General features: G+C 45.5%; 1 protein-coding gene across 7 annotated transcripts in view; it reads left to right on the forward strand.

The window, feature by feature from the left end:
• The window catches only part of KSR1 (kinase suppressor of ras 1), a 224777-nt gene that overhangs the window by 74331 nt on the left and 137208 nt on the right, over positions 1-13238 (forward strand). The window lies entirely within an intron of this gene.

Below are 13238 nucleotides of genomic sequence, written 5' to 3' on the forward strand. Positions count from 1 at the left end.
CCTACTATGTGTGAGGTACTGTAAAAAGAGGCAAAAGACAGCTCCTGCCGTCAAGGAGTTTACAATCTAATCATTATCATTACAGTCTGGCCCCTCCTGGTTTGGCATTCTCTTGGCCTTGGGAACCAGCTGTTTCATGCTATTGCTTGTCCAATAAAAAACTCTGTGCCCCCAAACTTGGCTTCCTGGCACTGTCTCCTCCCTTTCTCCACTTCACTTGCCCAGTAAAATGATGACTGGAGACTTTCTCTTTAATCAGCACTTCGGCAGGTGTTGGGCTACCTAGCTTCACCGTGTTCATCAGCTGACCACTCACTGGACTGGAGGGCTGACGCTCTCTGGGTCATCCCTCCCTTGGATGAACGGGTAGCCCACTGCTCATTGCATTCCATCTTGCTCTGGTCAACCATCTGAGGCTTTAGTTTCCTCCTCTGTAAGATGACGTAGGACCGGACTACCCCTGAAGTCCCTTCCCCCTCTGTATTCTAGGATCCCTACTCGGTCACCCTTGATTGCCTGAGTCCGAAGAAGTCATGCCTTCTCTCTCTGTTGCCTCATGGAAACTGCCCCAGCTGCCTTGTATCTTTCCATTCTGTTGGGGAGGGGGTCATGAAGAAGGGCTCCCAGGGGACCACTTTTCATTTAGGGTGTGTTCCAGCAGATGTTATGGAAAGCCCCAAGCCTTGCCTCAGAGGGAGGGTGTGTGTGTGTGTGTGTGTGTGTGTGTGTTCGGGCACCTGTACACACATGCTTAAGTGTACATAGAATAATATATCAACAAGCAGACACCACCAGCCCTTGTCAGGAGTCCAGGTCTTTCATCTTTGTGACCAGGTGATAGTTTCTGGAGCAAGCAGAAGGTAGGGTTGGTTTGTTATGGTAGCTGTTTTGGCTTTTGTGAGAAGAGAGGCAAAGTAGGTCAGTGACTGCAGCTGGAGAGATTCTCTCTAACAATCTCACCTTCCAACAATTAACATCACCTGAAAGGACCCGAGGCCTGGGAGGTCAAGTGGGCGTCTTCTAAGGACGGGTGCTGTAAGAAGAAATCACTCTGTAGTTGGGCTTGGCCCAAGACCCTCTGTCTGCTCCTGTTTGTGTCCTAATGGACACCTGGGCAGGAAGGGAGGAGAAATGGGCCAGCTGAGCTTTGGGGAGGTGAATGTTGCTTTCCCCCTGTCCCAGAGGATTGGTGGGGAGGGAGCTAGCCAGTGAAGGCCTCTCTCTTATCTCTTCATTTTATTTTATTTTTGGGGTGGTGGCTTCTTGAATTAGGGACTGTCCCCCAGTGAATGAGGGGAGGCAGGTGGTGTTGTTCAGAGACAGACCTAGAAGGAACTTGAGAATTTATCTAGTTCACCCTCCTTTTGAGATAAGTTCTAGAGAGGCAGGATCATTGATTTTGGGCAGGGAGGGGTCTTAGTCCAACTCTCATTTTACAGACGAGGAAACTGAGGTCACAGGAGTTGAAGGTGTTTTGCCTGTGGTCACACAGCTGACTGGTAAGGGTAAGAGTCAGGATTTGAACCCAGGTCTTACGATTTCAGAGACAATAGCTCATTTTTACCCTTCCAGGTGAGACTCTCAGCCATGTGGCTTCTTTTCTTGTCAAATTATTTTTTTTAACAAAACCTAAATTCCTAACCACAGAGAGCCGCTTGAAAGCTAGCTGTGACTGGGACAGAGTTGTCCCCGGAGTTGTCCATTGGTAGCTTCCCCTTCCTCAGATTCCCTCACTAGGCTACTTGGACTCGTTGGTGTTTTGTTGGCCGGGTGGCCATAACTAACTGTCCAGATCTGAGAAGTCTGGGGTTCTCTGCTCCCACTTGCCTTCTGGGAGTTGGGAAAGCAGCTGCTTCTTCATCTTCCTCCCCATAAACAGGGAGGGGGATACAGACCATGGCTCTTGACTTCTGACCCACGGTGGGACCCCTCTGTTATATTCTCTTTGAATTAGACGGCCTTCAAGGCCCTCCTAGATCTCGAGAAGCCATCGTTTGTTCCAAATGAGGCTGACGTTCTTGACTAGGCCGAGTCTGAGGGCACAGGATTAGAGAGAGGTCAAAGGCCTTGTATTCTAGCATTGGCTGACACTTTGACCTTAGGCTGGGCATTTCCTTTTTGGGAGGCTTAGTGTCTACTTCTGTAAAATGAGGGAGTTGACTTGGGTCATCTCTCACATCCTTTATGCCAGAGGTTTCAAACACAGGCCCCCCAAATGCTCTGAGTATGGATGAAATCAGATTAAAATATAATTAGGAAATGATAACAAAAAATATAGTAAAATAGAGATAATGCCATTTTGTAATTTTCTAAGTCAAAATGCAGCCAGCAGGAATTCTCATCTAGAATCTAGTTGAGTTTGATACCACTGGTCCAGACTGCTCTCTGTAAGATTGATGCAAAGGATTGTTTTTACATATATTTTGGAAAATAAAATTCTAAATAGAAAAAAAAAAAGATTGGTGCAAAGGAGATGGATAGGGCTGTTAGGGGTCAAAGAGTGTAGAGCATCAACCTTGAAGTTGGGAGGACCTGACTTCAAATCCTGCCTCAGACACTGACCGTGTGACCCTGGGCAAGTCACTTAACCTCAATTGCTTCCCCCTCCAAAATACAAAGGAGATGCTGAATCCCATTAGTAGAGGGAGTTTTCTCCTCTGGCAAAGTTCCCTAGACCAGTGAAATCATAGGCTCAGTCCCTATTCCTGTCCCCTGGCAAATTTAGATTCTTCTTGTCAGCTGTTTTGCCTCTGTCAGATTAATGGTGGGTTTGATGGATTTGCTGAGCTTACAAATACCAACTTTTTGGTGGTGGGCAAGTGGCCCTAAAGCATGCTGGGAAGCAGTGGGAGACCACTATGGTAAGTTAAAAAGCTCTCACCTTGGGGAGAGGGGGAGGTTGCAGTAGATCTCTGAAAGCCGCTTTTGGTGGTCTCTGGAAGGAAAATCTAATACAAGCAGTTTTAATGAGTATAGCCATGAGACAACATTGTTTTTTCTTCCTCCCCCTTTTTTACCTAACACCCAATGTCTCCAGTACTCAAACAGATAATTGCTGTTTTGAAAGAGTTGAAGCCAAACCTGCCACTTCTTTATTTTTTCAATTAAAAAGCATTTATATTCCCTCCTCCTCTCCTCTCCTCTACCCCCTCCCCTTAAGAAAAAAAAAAGGAAAAGAAAAAGAAAAGCCTTGTCACAAATATGCAGAGTCAGGCAAAACACATTCTCACAGTGGCCAAGTCCCAAAATGCACAAATCCACCACTTTCTGAGCCTCTGAAGTTGGAGCCCAAAGGGAGGTGTCTAGTGAATAATGGATAGATAACTTGGTCCCATTGCCTGGACCATTTTTTCCTGTTCCTATTTCTCCTGGGCTCCCTTTGATTTTCTCTAACCCCTTCCCCTTATCTCTCTCTCCCCTCCCACCCTTGTCCACCCCCGTTCAATTCCCCATCCTTTCATTCTTCGCCCCTGGAGCAGGGCGTCTTTGCCCCCACCTGCCCCACCCCCACCTCACGATTGCTTGTCTATCACATTAGGAAGTTGCCTAACTTGGTGTCAGTGACACCCGGCCGGGGCTTGCCGCTGGTGTAGCTTGGCTAAGTTTACTCTCTTTTGCAACGCGAGAGTTGGTCAGGAAACAAACCACGATTTGATAGCTAAAGCTGGTCGTGCCACCAGGATGGGCTTTGGGCGGGTTAGAAAAACAAAGCAAGGGCTTAAGTGACCCCCCTCATGGGCCATTCAGAATCACTTGGGCTTCCCGACCCCCTCCCATACCCTGAAACAGAAGCAGAGACTATCGGGAGAAAATGAGGAGGGGGCTGTGGGGGAAGGGGGTGGTGGGGGAGGGGGGAAGCAAAGGCACCCCTGATTTAGCCCCTCTTAGGGGCTGGGCTGGATGGTGCTTGAGGGCTCTGCATTTCTGTCAGTATCTGTGTTTATTTGACTCGTGTATCTCTAATAAAGCACCTCTGGATACTAAGGACTTAACCTTACATCAGTCATTTGTCTTAGTTCTTTCTCCCCAATCCCTTCTGTTCTTGGAATTTGGGAGGAAGGTAAGATATTGGGAGGGGGTGTCTGTATGTTCAGGAGTGAGCTCAGATCAGTTTCTGAAATAGACATCGAGGTAAATTAACAATAATCAATAGGAAGGTAAATAACTAACTACATTTATTTATTGAACATTAGTATATGTCAGGCACTATTCTAAGCTCTGGGGAGACAAGAAAAGCAAGCAAGCAAGCACCTGCCTGTCTGGAGTTTGCATCCTAAGTCAGTCAGTGAACATATATTAAGTGCTTCCTATGTGGTCAGACATGGTGCTAAGTCCCAGGGGTACAAAGAAAGGCAGTAAAAAGGTCCCTTCCTTCAGGGACCTCGAAGTCTACTGCGGGGGTTGGGGGGATGACAGTCAAACAACTATGTGCATATAGTATGTGTGTGGTGGAAATGGCTTGTGATTTCAGAGGCTAGGTGCCAGCAGCTTGGGGTGGGGGAGGGAGAGAGGGAGGGAGGGAAAGAAGGAGAATAAGGGAAGAGTGGGTGGATTTTCAGGGAGGCAAATTTAAGCATGATGTAAGGGGGAAAACGCCCCAACAATGAGAGTCAGCCCCAAGTAGGCTGGGCTGCCTTGGCTGTGGTGGTGAGCTCACTCTCAGATTCTTCGAGCAGAAATGAGATGATCACTTTTGGGTCTGTTGTTTCTGGGATGCTTTTTTGGGTGTGGGTTAGAGTAGGTGGCCACCCAGGTCTCTTCCAACGATGTATTCTGTGACTTTATAAATATTAAAAAGGAAATGGAGATGGTGAATGTAGTCAGTGTGTCTCCTTCATTGCTGTAGGGAGGAAAGGGATAATTTGGATTCTGTTGGTTAGTTCTCTCCAACAAAGTACTTTCTGATCTATAATTTGGATCTACCCACCAGGCAGGAGGTGGCCTGGGCACATGGCCATGTTAGCTCACCTTGCTAGATAAATTTCCAATCTTACGTTCAATTCTGCAGACATTTTGTAAGTGTTTCCTGTGCTATGTTATTACATTAGGTGCTCAGGGTACAAAGAAAACGACATGGAATGGGCGCCTGCCCTCAATGGGCTTAGACTTTCCAGAGGTGGGTCGTGTGTGTGAGGAGGAACAGCATGTACACAGATGAGTAAATCAGTCCAAGGTCCTTTGGGAAAGGAGTGAGGACCAACCAGGACAGTTCATTCAGCCCTCTCCCCGAATGATATGTGACCATTTGGCTGATGCTGACCAAGGCTTGCCAGGCCTACCCATCCCGTTTGAGCCTCACCCAGGCCCTTTCCTAAGTCCCACCCGAGTCTGCTCTGGGCTTCTCTCCAGAATCTGGTCTGGGTGCTGCTGGAACATGGGGACCCCTCCGTCATCCCCTGCTCTCACCGCCTGACCGGCCCATCTCTTTTTGTGTTCTACAGGATACCCTTTATGCTGATTCTTCTGCACATTGACGATGGGTTGCAACCAGCTCACACCCACCATGTTCTTGTCCATTGCCTTTGGGTGATTCTTGACTTTGGTTTTTGGAGACTGTTGTGTTTCTGTGACTGACAGATAGACACGCTGGGGCCTTGTGTTTGACGGCTCAAAGCCATGCGCTGTTGGGGCTTCTGTCCTTACATTCAATGGCTTTAGAGTCCTACACTTACATGGCTGTGTTTATATAAATACATGTATGTACATAAAAATACACGTGTATATGTACAAACATAACATACCCACAGCACACATGGATGTATAATATAGATATGCATTATATAACACACATACAATATAGACAACATGTTATATATACATATAACAATATACATTATATGTAATATACATATAACACAACATAATGGGTATGTATAAGGTATATTATATAACACACATATATGACATGTATTGTGTAAATATGCATAGACATACATTATATGTATATAAAATATATACAAATGCATGCACAATATATGTACAACACATATAACACATACATGGATATATTATGTACATACTATATGTAATGTATGTTTTATGTGTAGATGTATATAATACACATTATGTATACATGTATAATGTATGTATAAACAATGCACATATATTTCTAGTATTTGCTTTGGATAGTCTCATCCGCCCCTCCATTTCTTCTTTCCTGTGTCTCACTGCTGTTGGTAGATTTGCTTCTGCTAGGCCCCTCTTCCTTCATCCTCTCTCCCTTCTTCCTTTGAGTGAGCTATTTCTGAATTAGGCAGGCACCAGGAAACAAGATAATCAAGCTTGTCACAATTGTGCTTAAACCAGGAATCAAAAGGGCCCAAGGAGCTTTCTATGTGTGATGGTGTGGGCTTGGTAACAAAGAACATCGGCTTTGGGTTTAGGGATTTTTATTATGGAAAATGAAGGTTCATAGATAATTGCAGTGACTTTTAAAAATTTAAAGCTTAGCTTAGCCTACCCAGTGCAGGGGCATCAGTCGTGCCCCGCTCTCAGTCCTGAGCAACTGTCACCAAGCTCCCTGACCCTCATGACCTACACTAGCAGCTCAGTGAAGGAAGAGATGGTATTTTACTCCCCCATTTTCCCCCTCCATAGCAAGCAGCTTAGTGCCTTGCATACAGTAGGTGCTTAATAAATGAGAAGACTGCTTTGCAAAGTGAAAGGAGTATTGGACTTGGAATCCAGAGATCAGGGTACAAATTCTGCTCTGGAAGTGTGTTCTCTGGGTGACCCTGGGTAAATCACTTGCTCTCCGAAGTCCTCAGGCCACAATCTCCTAACTCCACGACAGTTGCCCATCTCTTTTGGCAGGGGGAGTTTCTTCACAGGAAGTTTTCTTCACTGTGGTCTCACAGCCCTGGAGCAAAATATATATATTTTTAAAAGGGGAACTTAGAGGTCACCTGGTCCAAACCTTTCCTTTTATGGATGAGCAAACTGAGTCTCAGAGAGGGACTTGCCCCACAGGGAGTCAGTGGCTGGGCAAGTGTTTGGCCTCCAGGCCTCTCATTCTAAATTCAGGGCCATTCTGAACCTTTCTGAGCCTCAGTTTCCCTATCTGTAGAACAAGGAGGGTGAGGTGCACACCACCCGTCTTTCAGGGTTGTTGTAAGGAAAGTACTTTACAAAACTTTGGGCCAGATAGAAAATGAATTATGATGATGTCTGTGTTGGTTGACTGAAATAGTGTAGGCTTTGGCACGATGTACCAGTAGCCAGCCCTCCTCTTGGAAGAGAGCCGGAGGCTTGCGGCATCTCTTGGTGGAGTTATCTTTGTCCTTGGGAAAATGAGCTCAGCCCCGTAAAGGAGCCTTCTTCCTTTGGTACCAAGGGGGAGAGGGCTCTCCCCTGCCTTTGCTCCCACTGACCTGTCTCTCTTGCTGAGTTAGCCTCCGTCTGTGTATTCTGTTGGTGTGGGTCAGATAGAAGCTGCTTTTGGGTGGCTCGGGTGTGCATTCCCTGAAAGGCCACAGCAGATGAGCCGGGAAGGAAAGGCATTTTCAGGATATAGCTAGGAAATTGGTGGCGAATTTAAAACTCGCCCCTGCCAGTGGGGAATTGATTTTGTTTATTGGATGGGATGCTTTACTTGAAAACCTTAAAAAAAAAACCTTCATTAATCAAAAAACTTTTGTTAAATACCTACTGTGTATTTAGTGGCATTGTAGTGAAGCACTTTTTTTTTTTTTTTTGTGAAGCACTTATTAAAGAACTTCCTTTCTTCTCTCCCGAGGTTACCACTGTGCCCAAAGGTAGACTGGTGAGAGTATTTCTTATCTCTTGGAGGGTAGACCGTGTCATTTCAACCACCACTAATGTCAGTCTGACTAACTGAGATGACATGGACGGGTAGGTCAGAGTGGCAGCACTCACTCATGACCAGTGGCCCTGCTTCCAGCCCAGCCCCTATCGCCATCGTGCAGGGAGGCCACTTCGGTGGAGGGAGACGTAGCTTGGCAGCACCCTTGGCCCTAGGCCCAGTCGCCAGCAGCCAAAGCCCCTGAGGGCCCATAAAAGCAAGTTTTCACCGCTGAAGCTCTCTGTACTGCCGGCTGGTGCAAAGGCAGAAGCAGAAATGGTTTTATCAGTGGAAATGATGGTAAAGAAGATACACTATCATTCATTTTGCTGTTGTCCCCTAAGGACATGGGACCTTTCCATCTGACTTGTAGCTGAAGCTTCCTGTAGTTGTTGTCTCTCTCTGCTTGAGAGCAGGGACTGGTTGGCTTTTCTGTTGGCATCCTCAACACTTAGCTGAGTGTTTTGCACATAGTAGGTACTGAACAAATGCTTCCCCCCCTTTTTTTGATGAGGCAATTGGGGTTAAGTGACTTGCCGAGGGTCACACAGCTAGTAATAGTTAAATGTCTGAGGCCAGATTTGAACTCAGGTCCTCTTGAATCCAGGGCCGGTGCTCTATCCACTGCACCACCTAGCTGCCCCTCCCCCAATTTTTGAAAACAATTTTTTATTGAACATTTATTTCATTCATTCTAATGGTATGTGAATTCAACTACGTCTGCATTTACTCATATTGATGGAGGATTTGAAGAAGAAAGGAAACATTTATATAGTACTTACTGTGTGCTAGGACTGCTAAGTGCTTTACAAATATTATCTCATTTGATACACATAATAACTCTGTGAGATGTAGGGCCTGTTATTATCCCCATTTTCAAGTTGAGTAAACTGAGGCAGACATAAGTGCTCTACGAATTTTATCTCACTTGATCCTCACAATAACTCTGAGGTGTAGGATCTGTTTTACAGTTGAGTAAACCAAGTCAGACAGTGAAGTGAATTATCTGAGATCATATAGATCATATAGTAAGTGTCTGAGGCTAGATTTTTTTTTTTTGTGGAGCAATGAGGGGGGTTAAATGACTTGCCCAGGGTCATACAGCTAGTAAGTGTCAAGGGTCTGAGGCTGGATTTGAACTCAGGTCCTCCAGAATCCAGGACTGGTGCTTTATCCACTGTGCCACCTAGCTGCCCCCTGAGGTTAGATTTGAACTCAGTTCTTCTTGACTCCAAGCCCAGGGCTCTATCCACTGAGCCACCAAGTCCACTGATTTGACTAGTCTAGTACGTTTCAGAGGTGGGATCCAAGCCTCTGTCTCTCCAGCATTCTGCCTTCATGGCCCTTTTCCTTCCATGGTCTCTTCCAGCTCTGACATTCTGTGATTCTAGCCCAGCCTGCAGAGATCTCTTACCTTTCCAAAGCCTTTATTAATTTCATCTTTCCTTTTAGCTCTAGATTATTTTATTCAGTCTCTGTTTTGTGTGAACAAACCCATCTCCCCATAATTAGAAGACATTAGAACTGGGGTCAGGAAGCACCGGGTCCCAATCCTGCCTCTGACCCTTAATTTCTTCTAAATTTTTGGAAGTGAGTCCTAGCGATTATATTTCTGTAATGTTTGCCAGGGTCTTTCCTTTACAAGAATGCTGTGACGTAGTTAATGTAAGAATGATCATTATTATTCCACAGAACAGGAAACTGAATCAGAGAGGGTAAATAACTCACTCATGGTCACACAGCTTCTAATGAGTGTGAGATGAGATGGGACGGGAAGCTGCTTCCTCCAGGCTCTACGTCCAGCCTTCTGTCTGCTGCGCCGCTGCCGTGCCCGATGCTCAGGATGGGATGGACTTGGCGTCTGCACTTTCACAATAGTTATTGTCATGTTCTGGGAGCCTTGGAGTTTGGCTTCTTTTAAATCCCTGTGAAAACCCCACCTCTTACAGGCAGCCTTTGCCATCCCTCTCGATTCTGGTGGCTTCCCTCTGTAATTATTTCCTATCTATCCAGCACATGGCTTACTTTATATTGATTTGTTTATATGTTGTATCCCTCACTAGATTGTAAGCTTCTTGAGGGCAGGAACTGTTTTCTGCCTCTGTTTGTATCTGCAGCACTTGGTGTGGTGCCTAGCATATGGTAGGTGATTAGTAAACATTTATTCATTGACGATCACTGTTATTAAACTATGATGTTATTTATTATTGATACCTTCTGTTTTCACATCACAATCATTTCCAGATAATCTACTGGCCTGCCTCAAGTGAGCCTTCCCTTGTAACCAAAACAAACAAAAACCTAAGCAAAGCTTCTTGTATATACGATGCTATACCCCTAGAGCCCCTCAATTTTTCATGGAACAGTGCACAGTGTATTTCCTTCCTTCTTCTCCAGGGTCAAAGGTGGTCGATATTATGATTTTAGCAGATACAAATTAATTTCCCCCTTGTCCTTTGGAGTTTGCTTTCAGCCCTTCCCTCTTGATTCCTCTCATAGGATGAAGGAGAGAGAAAGCCCAAGCCGGGTATCAGCTGTGACTGTTTGGTTTCTAGGCATCTCTGGGAAATAGACAAGGCACATCAGTTCCTTGGCTCAATGGCTGGGGTCCTTAACCTGGGGTCTCTAAACTAAAAAAAAAAATACTTTGATAATTGTATTTCACCACAGTCGGTTTCCTTTGGAATCCCATATCTTTTAGCATTTAAAATATTCTGACAGGTGGCACAGTGGATAAAGCACCAGCCCTGGATTCAGGAATACCTGAGTTCAGATCCAGCCTCAGACACTTTAGACTTACTAGCTATGTGACCCTGGGCAAGTCACTTAACCCTCGTTGCCCCCCCAAAACCAACCAACCAAACAAACAAACAAAATATTCTGAACAGGGGTCTGGAGCTTCACTAGATTGTCAGAAAAGTTCATGTCACAAAAAAAGGTTAAGAACCCTGGCTTAATGGTGCCTGATGTGTCAGGCCCTAGATCTAAGGAAGGAATGGGGATTCCTTAGAATTCTTCCTCAGAAGCTGCGAGATGTTGGGCAAATTGTTCAACCTCTCTGGTGCCTCAGAGACATCTATAAAATGCATGAACTCATAAGGTCCTTCTCTTCTGTCAATTCATGATCTATATTTGGATTTGGGGCTTAGTAGCGTGGTTAACATGTAGCGATCCTTGCTGACCTCGGCTCCAGTGGCCGTTTATTAAGGGTCTGCTGTTAGCAGAGCTCTGTGCTCAATGCTGAGGGTCATGGGGTCCTAGATTTAGAGTGAGAAAGAGATTCTGAGGCCACTGAGTCTAGCCCCGCCTCAGTTTACAGATTTAGCAATTGAGGCATAGCCCTAGCTTAAGCGACTTGCCCAAGGTCGTGTAGCTAGTAAGTAATGGAGGTGGGATTTAAACTCCCAAGTCCAGTGTTTGTGTACCACACCATGGTGCCTCTGAGGAAGAGAAACCTGGGGGAGGCATGGGTATCAGGCATCCCTGGAAGCCAGGAGAGCAGAGGATGCTGGGATTCCTTCCTCTCTCTTTCCCCATCCTTTCATTTGCTCATCCATTAACATTTATTATGGGTTAAATCTGCAGAGTGGGACTCAGTTTCCCCAGATGTAAAATTGGGAGGTAACAGTTGATAAGGTCCTTTAAAAGTCCTTTCTGTGACGATTACAACCCGTATGACCTTGGACAAGTCACTGAGCTCAGGCCAGGTCTCACTTGCCTCATCTCTCTCTGTAACTACACGTCTAACTTCCATCATCTGCATATGCTTTCTGCCTCAGTAGTTAATTTTTTATTTTTAAAGTCACTCAAACATTACAGTGAGAATAAAAATCTGGTGAGGGATACTGCATGGGGGGCCACTGGGCTGCCCGCCATTCTTCCCGAGTACACCCCAGCCATAGAGCACAAGGTGGGGGTGAGGGGATTTCAGTTAGACCCTGGGAAGGCTTTCCTTTCTCGGGCTGTCATGTTCCGGTATCCGAGCCCTGACGGCTGAATGTGTTTTGAAGGCTGGGTCCGGTGGTTCTTGCCCTCGTGCATCCCTCTCGGGCTGGGCAGACTTTCTGAAGCCAGGCCTCTTCTGTCCTCTCTGACATCTGACTTGAGATGAGCTCAGTGGGGAGGCTTTATCTGTCCCTAGGGAGGCCGTGGTCCAGAATGATAATCAGGCCCTTGTGTGTGTGGCCTTGTTCCATGAGTTTTTCCATTACAAAACACATGCAGAGGGGATAACAATGAGGCTTTCTTCTACCTATCTTTTTTTTCCCCTTTCTTTTTTTTTTTTTTTTTTTTTGCATTAAAGGGATATTTCAGCAGACAACTGGCCGGGGGTCGAGGTTTGGATGTTTTTTATAAGCGTCTTGTCTTCTTAGAATGCCTCACTCCACGCTGCTTGGGACAAGCCCTTTCCCAATGGGCTGGGGTTGTTTTGAACTAACTGCAGTCATTTAGGAGTATTTTGGAAGAGACAGGGTGAAGGAATCAAGGTTCAGGGGTCTTCCCGGGTCTTCGGGAAGAATGTCAAACTTGGTTAGAGACCTGAGTTTGAATCCCCCTTATATGTCCATGGGCAAGTAAATTGGCCGGCCCACACTTCAGTTTCCTCATCTGTAGGATGAATGGCTTCTAAGGTCCTTTCCAGCTCTAGACCACTGATCCTGTGACCTTTGGGGCTCAGTTTCCTTATTTGTAAAATCCTCACTCAGTTCTCAAAGTGTGGTCCACGGATCCCTGGGGGTTCCTGAGACTCTTTTAGTGGGGTGGGGGGCTTAAGGTCAAAACAATTTTCATAACAATGCTAAAATGATATTAAAATGTTCCTTCCCCAACTACATACATATCTGTGTGACGCTGGAGTTCCTTCAGATACTTCAACTAAAACATCGCCACACAGATCAAACACAGAGACAGGAGAATCTTGCAGGCTTCTCTCTTTCTCTCTCTCTCTTTTTCTTTTCTTTTTTTTTTTTTTGGTGAGGCAATTGGGGTTAGGTGACTTTCCCAGGGTCACACATCTAGTAAGTGTCAAGTGTCTGAGGCTGGATTTGAACTCAGGTCCTCCTGAATCCAGGGCTGGTGCTTTATCCACTGCGCCATCTAGCTGTCCAACACTTGTTATTTTTCACAAAAGTGTTATGTCATTGTGTAACTGAATTACTAAATGTTTTAAAAATGAATCCCTTTTAATTCCCAATATAGTTAATAGATATGACCCACATAAGCAAAAGCTCTTGGGATCGGTGGTTGGCTCAATTTTTGAGTGTAAAGTAATTCCGAGACCAAAAAGTTTGAGAACCACACCTGAAAAAATGGATTGCACGTCCTCTGAGGTCCCTTCGAGCCCTAAATCTGCGGTCCTGTGGAAAAAACAAACAAACAAACAAACAAAAAAAACGTGAATTTGCCTCAGTTTCCTCATCTGTAAAATGGAGGGTGG

The sequence above is a fragment of the Dromiciops gliroides genome, chromosome 4, assembly GCF_019393635.1.
Source record: "Dromiciops gliroides isolate mDroGli1 chromosome 4, mDroGli1.pri, whole genome shotgun sequence".
Lineage (NCBI taxonomy): Eukaryota > Metazoa > Chordata > Mammalia > Microbiotheria > Microbiotheriidae > Dromiciops > Dromiciops gliroides.